Below are 9,795 nucleotides of genomic sequence, written 5' to 3' on the forward strand. Positions count from 1 at the left end.
CTATTAAATTCATTGGGTGACCCCTAGTTCTTGTGTTATGTGAAGGAGTAAATAACTTTTCCTTATTCACTTTCTCTTTAATAGTCAAGTTTTTATAGACCTCTATCATACCCCCTCTTAGTCGTCTCTTTTCCAAGCTGAAAAGTTCTAGTCTTTTTAATTTCTCTTCCTACGGAAACTGTTCCACACCCCTAATAATTTCTGTTGCTCTTCTAAAATAGAGTGAAAAGATTAGTAATGTTAGTAATTAGTATTTTATTAGTAATGTTTACAAATGAAATATTCAAAACATAAGTCTAAGGAAAACTAGATATACTGAGCAACATTAAACACTAGGACTAGGATTTTAAAAAGAGCCTACAGGAGTTAGGTATCCACATTCCATTAGATCTTCTGAAAATCCCAGGGAGAAACGCATGGTGGTACATATTTGATTCATGCTACCATACCTTTATGGTAGTATTGTTATTGTGAACAAGTGACAAGGAGACAAATTAGACAATAAAATCAATTTCTATCAAATTCAATCTTTTAGATGCATTAAACATGGCCAATGAGATAGATATTGATGTTAAAACAAATAAGTAACCAAAACGTGATAATGTATTTTCAATTAATAAAGATTAAAATTAATGCATAAAAATAAAACTCTTGCAATTATCCCTTTAGTCCTGACATATGGGTCCATATATAAAATTAGTAATGACAAGGGAAAGAATCTAGTTAAGTTGACTGAAGCATAAACAAATGATTTGTGTTTAGGTGGTGAAATTCTATATCTGTGTATCTTACACCATACTAGAATATAGCTCTGACATGACAGATGTTATGGATATTTGCAATAAGTGCCCATTTATGCTCCTTTCTGAATCAATGGGAGCTTTGTATTGACTTTTATGGGAACATTATTGGATTCTAAAATGAATGACTCTACACATAAGCATTATGTAAGTCTATATTGTGAAGGGGAAACTGATATGTCCACAGACTTATCAAATCTGAACTGACAGTTTAACTGTTGGCTAATACTCCTCAAATGGATCAACTTTTCCTAGAGATCCTGTTCAGGTGAATCTTGTACATGTACAGCTGCTTAAGTCAACTCTCAAAAAAACCCACATTGCATTCTGACTAACTAGTGAAAAATGTTGTCACCTAATGATACGGTAATCATACCAACTAAATAGTTAAAAGTCTTCATCTTCATTTCAGAGAGAACTGCATAAATATTTTGTAATGAATAAGTTACCTGATGAATGTTTGGGTTGTTTTTTTTTTAAATTGACAGTTGTCCATTAACAGAATGGGATTCTCCTGAATTTAAATAAAATGCCAAATAATTATGAATTTGTGATGAATAATTGTGTCTGGGTGATAGTTTTGAGCACCTCATTATAAATATTCAAAAGTCAAACTAATTAGACTGGACATATAGGTCAGTGTCTTCTAGTTGAATGAACCAAATTCTTAGAATCAGTTTTTACAGTGCAAATATTTATAATTACAAATCCAATTTCCCTTTTAGTGCATATTAGACAAAACTGGCTTAAAATTCGCTGTTCTAGTGAATGTTCTTATCACTAAATTCATTTGTTAGAATGTCCATAGAAACCCAACACAGGAATAAAACTAAAGCAAATTTAATAATTTGAATGTTCATAGAAGATTTTTTTCCAGTATTCATCTAGCTACAGTTACAAACAACCAATTCATATAATGTCATTCTAGTATAAGTAAAGAACACGTGAACAAAGACAGGATAAGGTCATGCTAAATATACTTGGTCTATCTTGTTACCTGTTGGTGAATTAATGGTTGACGTTGGGGTCCTGCAGCAGGTCAGTTTCCATGGTTGGAGAGAAACTGATGACCCAGTCACATATGGTATAATTTGTTTACACTATGGCTTGGATCCACAAAAGTTACTTAAGCACATAAGTTCCATTTTTAAGTGCCACTGTGATCCACAAAACTCCCACTTGGTTGCTATACAATTCTGCCTAAACTCGCTCAGCACTTAAGTTTTTGCTGTAGCAGTTCCATAAGCACATTTCAGCATCTGAGGCCTGGTCCATACTGACAACGTAGGTCGACGTAATGTGGCTTACATCGACCACAAAGTATGCATCTCCACTGGCATGTCAGTTCCACTGACCTAAATCGCAGTAAAACTCGACTTAATAAAACCACTTCCACAAGTTGTATAGCGCTGAAGTCAAATTCTGTGGGTCAAATGAGCGTCAGCGTAGAATGCAATGTAAATCAATGTAATTGGCCTCTGAGAGGTATCCCATAATGCTCTGTTTTGCAGTCTGCTTCACTGTGGCCATGTAAACAGGAAATAGATTCTCCTCACAAGCACCAGGAAATTTTGAATTCCCATTTCCTATTTGGTCAGCATGGAGAGAGCTTGCCAGCACAACTGATCATGGTGACTGCACACCTCAAACATGCTCTAGCCTGGAATCAACCTGAGGTCTTGAATCTCATTGGTCCATGGGGCAAAGAGTCTGTTCTGGCTCAGCTCCGAGCAAGCAAAAGAAATTTGAATATCTACGAGAAGGTATCTTATGGCATGCTGGAGAACGGGCACAACAGGGATGCGCAGCAGTGCTGCATTAAGATCAAAGAGCTGAGGCAGGCTTATCAGAAAACTAGGGAAGCTAACAGTCGTTCTGACTCCTCACCAAAAACATGCCGCTTTTACGAGGATCTGCATGTGATTCTCAGCAGAGACCACACAACTATGCCACCACATAGCACTGATACCTCGGGGGAATCTGAGGCCAGGATGAATGAGGAGGAGTCTGTGGACAAGGAGGAGAAGGAGGAGAACAGGGCGCAGGCGAGTGGGCTGTCCCTTCTCCCTGAAAGCCAGGAGCTATTTACAACACAGGAGCAGCCCACCCAGATGCAGGAAACCGTGATTGACCAGGATGCTGGGGAAGGCACATCTGGTGAATATATACTGCAAATTGCATGTCTTTGGTTATATTCCCAGTCCAGAATCTTGTACCAGTGGGAAAAGGCGTGTGTGGTGGTGAGGCTGTGCTTCTTCGTACTTGGTGTGCTTAAGCATTGGGTTCACCCTGGAAGCGATTATGTATGTGCACAAGGATGGTCTCAGAATCCTCCATGCATATCTGCAGGAAACTTTCATGTAGGTACTCTGCAATCCTTTTCAGAAGCTTTCTTGGGAGGGCAGCCTTATTTCTTCCACCACGATAGGACACTTTCCACTCTGTTATTAATTGTGCAGGCATCATTGCGGAACACAGCATAGCAGCATAAGGGCCAGGCCTGTAGCCAGCAGGCTGATATCACTCATGGTTACCTAGGAAAATAGTGCACATACAGTACCCACCCAAAAAATTCCTTAAAGTGTGTGTTATTGCACAACCGGGGATGGTTTCTTGGTTCAGCACACCACAAATCCCTAAGCAGGACATTGTTGCTATGGGCCTTTGGCATCCGCAAACGGGTTCCCATTTTTTTCCTCCAGAGACAGTTAACCTGTACACACCCCTCATCCTTTCTACCGCCTATTAAAAGCCTGATCAATTGGGAGCCCGACATCCATGCTGCTCTAGGGATTATGGACTTGTGCAGCGTGGGCACCAGGGATTTCCCTAACATAGATGCACTAGCCCCCTACTTACCATGACTGGAACAGCACTCCAACCCTTGCAATAGTTAGGCTATGGTATGCAGTTCTAGCCTTCCCAAGGGAAGGCTAAGGGGAGTTATTTATAAATTGCAACATTGCTTTTCATACATGGGATGAGTTAACAATGGGTAAACTTGTGCTTTGCTTTCCCTTACAGTGGACAACATGGCCTTCAACACACCGTCTCATACTCCTGCACAGCCCCTGTCGCGGATAAGGTTAAAAAAAAAACAAAACACAGGATGACATGTTTAATGAGATAATGAATGCCTCTGCGGCTGCTGACACAGAGCCAAGACCGTGGAGGATTTCATATCTGACAGGCTGAAATGGACATGAACAACAGAAAAGCAGCACAGGAGTATGAGCATTCAACACAAGATGAGATGCTGCATATAACGTGTGATCAGTTGCGGTGTCTGGTTGAGTTTCAGGAAGCTCAGCGGCAAGACAGACACCCTCTGCAGCCACTGCAAAACTCTGAGCTAACACATTCTTTCCTAGCTTCCACCCCAAAGTGATCTAGGAGGAGGGTGAAGGGTTATAAAAATGATGCAGAAAGGCGATCGTCTGTTTGTTTGGACTGGGACAAGAAGGGAGAGACGGAGGAAGTACTAGAGAAGCCCTAGAGCAGCGGTTCCCAACTTGTGGCCCGCAGACCCCTAGTGGTCTGTGAGGCTACTACAGGGGGTCTGCAGAAAAGAAAAATTATAACATCCTCACCAAGGAAATGTACAATTTCAAATAAAACTAATAGCATGTGGTAGTCCGCAAAATGTTTGGAGGTTGAAAAGGGGTCCATACACTTAGAATGGGTGGGAACCACTTCCCTAGAGCAATCTACAAGCTGGAGAACAGAAGTGCTCCTCTACTAAGTCACCTACAGACGCCCAATCCAGTAGACATGCTGTTACTACTTTACTCTGCAGCTTTATGACAGTATATTGTCTCAAGAGTTACTAAGAGATCTGGTTGGGAAAAAAACAAACAAAACAATTGGAAATATTTTCCAAAACGTCAAGAATGTTTTTGTTTCAAGGCTTTTATATAAGTGATGCTCTGTTTTTCAAAACATTTCATGAATTTTTTTAAAAAACCAGAAGTTTTTGGATTTTGTTTGATACTTTCTTCCTTTCTCTGATGTTTTTCTCCCCTTCCCTTCCCTGCTCCCCTCCCATTTTGCTGGGGGGCCAAAATGAGGGGGTAAGAAAAAAGGGTGAGACCATGGGGAAATGAAACACTGTTGACTTCTTTTGGGGTGTGGGGGGTGGGGAAGGACCGGAAATCTCAAAAAAAAAAACCCGTTTTTTTGCAAATTTTTCATTTTATAAAATAACCACTTTGATGAAAAAGCTTCCAAATATTTTGACTGGTAGTACCTGGCACACTAATATATATCACAGCAAAGTCACTATCTTCAGAAGCGATAAAACTGTTATTCAATAGACCTTTTGTCAGGCAGGATTGGTTTTATGGTGGGTCTTCTGTCATGTCATTTCTTAATGCTGTCTCTTAATTTTACCAAAAATGGAAGCACTCTCAGTCTGCCACAATCAATAGCACTGTACAATGTTTGATTACTTCAGGTTTGCCAGAAGTAGAACTGTGAAGTACAGTACGTTAAAGAAATGGAACTGTCAACAGCTACCAGCAAACAATTTAGTATATTAGAAAGTAGTAAATTTACCGTGAACCACCTACCCTATGCATCTAAATCAGCATATAGTTTGGAATAATGGCAGTAGATATTTTTTTGTAAAAATGAGGTTTTATTTGTTCAAAAATATGCAGATATGTGTTACCACTTTCCTATGATGGAAACCATCATTCTCAGTACTGACAATAAACATGTACATAAAGTTCTTAAAGAAAATTAGTCTCTCAGTTAATAAAAACATGAATGAAAATAATAATGGTTCTTCCACTTATTGGTAGAAATTTACAGTGAAATAATTGTACAAAAAAAAGCTCTGAATTTTGGATGATACGGGTATGAATACATGGAAAGGTTTTATAGTAATGGATAAATTGATGCTAAATGAATTAAGTCGGATACTTTTCAAGACATTCTTTCAGGAGTTTCAGGTATCATGGATACTTTTCTGTAAAACTGTGTAGAAAAATGCAGACAATTTCTGGCCAGACCTATTACACATTGTAAGATCAATGTATTATACATACTATGATGTTTATTGATTCACATTCTAAGAACTGTGATGATTGATTCATATTTGTGTCATTTAAAGATTCAGTTTCCTTGCCTGCTATCTTTCTTTTGGTTTAATGATTTATTTGTTTTTCTGTTCATCTTCCATTTGAAAAAGAGTTCTTTTCTTTACTAAGAAAATTAAATAAATAAATACAACGTTTAAAAAAAAAAGAAAAGAAAACTAGAGAGAGAGATTCACAATGGCAGAAATGAGAGTGCTGCGTCTAACAACCATGAGGTCATGGACTAACACAGGTCCTCATACAATAGATTTTAAGATCCATACTGCACTCTGGCCATCATTTTTCATTTGCCTGCATTCCGAGACTATCAGTATCCCTCAAAACCTCAGTACTGTGTGCCAAGAGCATTGTAAAACCTAGACTTCACACAACTTGATGCAGGGTCTCTGACAACACATCTGAATGCCCATAAGAGACATTTCTCTTTTAAAGAGTCAGGATCTTCAAGAATGATGATGTAAATCCTAGAAGTCTGGCTGCTATAGCAAATGCCTCTCTTCTGCAAAACATGTGTAGGTGTCAGTAATAATCCATTCATTTATTGCAGGAGATAAATCTAAGACCAGGACACCTTTTCTAGGATGATCTTTTATCTCAGCTGTCCTACAACAAGTGCCTCTTTTAAATGTATTTTCAGCACTGCTGGTGCTTTCCTTCCTGCAAAAAAAACCAAGCCAAACCAAACCAAAAAACCACAACAACCCCCAATCTGTTTCTGTATGCTTACAAAATAGAGGTTATGGGATGAGAACAGGATTGTAAGGAAGAGACAACACTGATCTTGTCTTAAATTCCAGAGATGAAAGCAAGGTTTGGTGAGCCTTTCCTTAAAGCTGTTATGGAGAAATGGTGCTCACAAAAGGTTTCATCTTGCAGTATATTGTGGTCATGTTCTAAATTAGCAGAGTTTGGGAAAATATACTTTCTAAACATTGAAAAAAATATTTTAAGTCTTCTTTACAAGAGTAGATGTTCTGTATTCTGTAAGCACAATTTTTACCAGATGGTACTTTAAACCTGTAAGTGTTTGCAGAAGACAGGCACTGACCAAAATGGCCAAATGTTTACATTTTAAGAGTACATCATATCTTGAACTAGTGCACTGAGGTTACTCCTCCTGAGATGAGAGGGGCACAAACCTTGTCATAATAAATAAGTTACCTGATGGTCTCACTTTCTGACTTTTCACAGGTACTGCCTTATTACCTTCCACTGCCTTTCCCAAGCTGCTTAAGACACCTCAAGAGCTCCAGCTGAAAATGTCTAACTGAAAAAAGAGCAAGCTCTGATCATTCATCCTCGGTTCATTTTGAGAAAATACATCAGAAATTTGTCATGGTTCCCAAGAACATACAAAAATCCGAAGTCCTTTTGAATTTCCACAAGGCATCTCCCACAAACTACTGCTTCAGGAATTTGTTCCAGAAACTATGGGAGAGTTGCCCAGAATATTATACATCTAAAATGGTGAAATGGGGGAGAGGGCAAAATTGCAGTGAAAGTGAATGGCTATTGAAAAACACTGCACCATTGATACTTGCCCTGATGCAATACCAATGATTAAATTACCAACAGTTCAGTTCTCAAGTCCAGATCGAGCCTTTGTGGTACTTAGTCCACTAGACTAAGATGCCTTTCATGCTACTGACCAGTCCCATTTGTAAAACAAGACTATGTTGGTTGCTCAGTAGAGTGGAGGAGTTGGTTCAGTTATTGGAATTTAACTATAATGTTTGCAAAAGTGCAAGCACCAGTAGTGGCGCCAGCATGATTCCCTCCTTCCCCCCAGCCAATGACTGGAAATTTTTCTCAGGTGTCTTTTATGGACTTGTGGCAATGAGTATCACAGGACCAAAGAGTAGTAGTTCTTGGTAGCTGTAGGGCCAGAGGAGGGACAAAGCAGTGACAAAATGGTACTTTACTATTTCTATTACCAAGCCACCTTTGGAGGAAAAAGGCTAGAAACATTTTTTAAAAAAAATCTTATTTGGCCCCAAAATCAGGGACCTGATGGCAATGAATTTTGTGGACCACAAAGATTACCTCTGTTTGCTCCAGTGAATTTAAGTTCTAGCTACATTATCATATCCAGACACAATGCAGTCTAATGAAAAAAGTAGTGGCAGATCTAAGGGAAAACCTGTACATGTCTGTGGGAATTTGCATACAAGTCATTGAAAGTGAATGAATGCATGAATAAATGAATGAAGCATTCATCCAAACCTCACAATGTGTTCTGTTGGGAGAAGGCCATTCTAAAGAAGCCCCACCAGTAAGGATTCCAGGGAACATTCTGCTAAAGCAGCAGCACATTGCTTACCTAGCCTGGCCATGACTCATATGAGTCAGCTTTTCACACTGGGGCCTGAACTGGCTAGCTTTTGGCTCCTCAGAGATGCTGTAATTATAGGTACTTTGCACACCCTCTGGCTCCTGCACCTGACTGATTCAAGCTCATCTTTTGGAATCCAAGTGGCATATCCAGATCAATAACTAAAGTAAATGGGCCAAAGCCTACTGTCTTGATATATGTGAACAATCTTACTGAAGTGACTAAGGCAAGATTTATCTGCTTATTTAAAAATTTGAAGCCCTCACCACACTTAAGAAATATTTAAGAAAACAGATGTAAAATGTAATCTGATAAATTGATACTTCTGTATTTAGATTTGCAACTACAATTTCTTGGCTTAAATAGAGTTGACCAAGCTTCTATTACAAAGTGAGTAAGGAACCATTTGCTTCCTTCCCAATCACTGGACTGACCCTGACGTTAATGAAGTAAAGAGTTTTGATACCAGTTCCTTGATTTTGTTCTAAATTCAGTCTGGGTCTGAAGTTTGATGTAGGTCAGGACAGAGATTGCTGTTTGATTTTTCCACAGTCACAGCCATGCCCTCCCCGCCTGTCTCTAACTGGGACCATCATTCTCTTAACCTTAGCTTAAACACAGATTTCATCACCTTTCTCCAGAAATAAAGCATCTGCATATGTAAAAGTAATCTCCAATTACTGCACTAACTAGGATATGTTTGTTTCCTGTGTTAGTAGATAAGAATATTGATGTTTATTTCAAATCAGATTCCCTGACACATGAAATGCCCTCTCTGAACTGATCATTAAAGCCAGTACTTTTCCCCTTCAGTTCCCATGATCCACTTCTGTCCCAGCAAAATAACCAAAAAATTTTAAAAATCTGGCAATTAAAGATCATAGGTTGAGGTGCAGCAGGGGTTAGCAGATAATTTACTGTTTACAATAATTTTTTTTAAATGCACACATATATACATAAACATTGTATATATTTGATTGTAACCCTCTTCCCCCCAGCCTTCATGTAACATTTGTCTTTTTAGATTCTCTTTTGGCAGGTGCTGTGTATTTGAACATGCTATTGCAATAAAACTAAGTGTAAAAAAATGTTAGAGAGCACAGTAAGCAGACAAAGATTTTTCTTACTAGTGACTTTCTATGGACTGCAATCACAGCCACCACCCCGCCAGCTCACAAACATGAACTAAGTTAAATTAAGACGATAGTTGATATCTCTGGATGATCCATAAATAATAAGATGGGCTTGTCACCAGAGACCATGATCTGAGTGCACGATTATGCTAGGTGTAAATCAGGGCAGGATTTAATCTCCCCGTGTGATTTTCAAGTTATATGATAATGCCTATGGGTCTGTAATGCTGGTACCACAATGAATATGTACCTCTTATATCCTATACTAGTGACATTTAAGCATATAACATACACTAGAAAGCAGATATGAAATAGCGTAACAAATGTTTTCAGTGCTAATCACAGGTGTGATTTTATGTCAGGATGGACATTTTTTCTAAAATGTCTGAAGCAAATCGGATATAAAGTTTGTGAGATATGAGATTTCAAAT

This window comes from Emydura macquarii, unplaced genomic scaffold (genome assembly GCF_026122565.2).
Source record: "Emydura macquarii macquarii isolate MOO-44397 ecotype Brisbane River unplaced genomic scaffold, CSIRO-AGI_Emac_v2 contig_2171, whole genome shotgun sequence".
NCBI lineage: Eukaryota > Metazoa > Chordata > Testudines > Chelidae > Emydura > Emydura macquarii.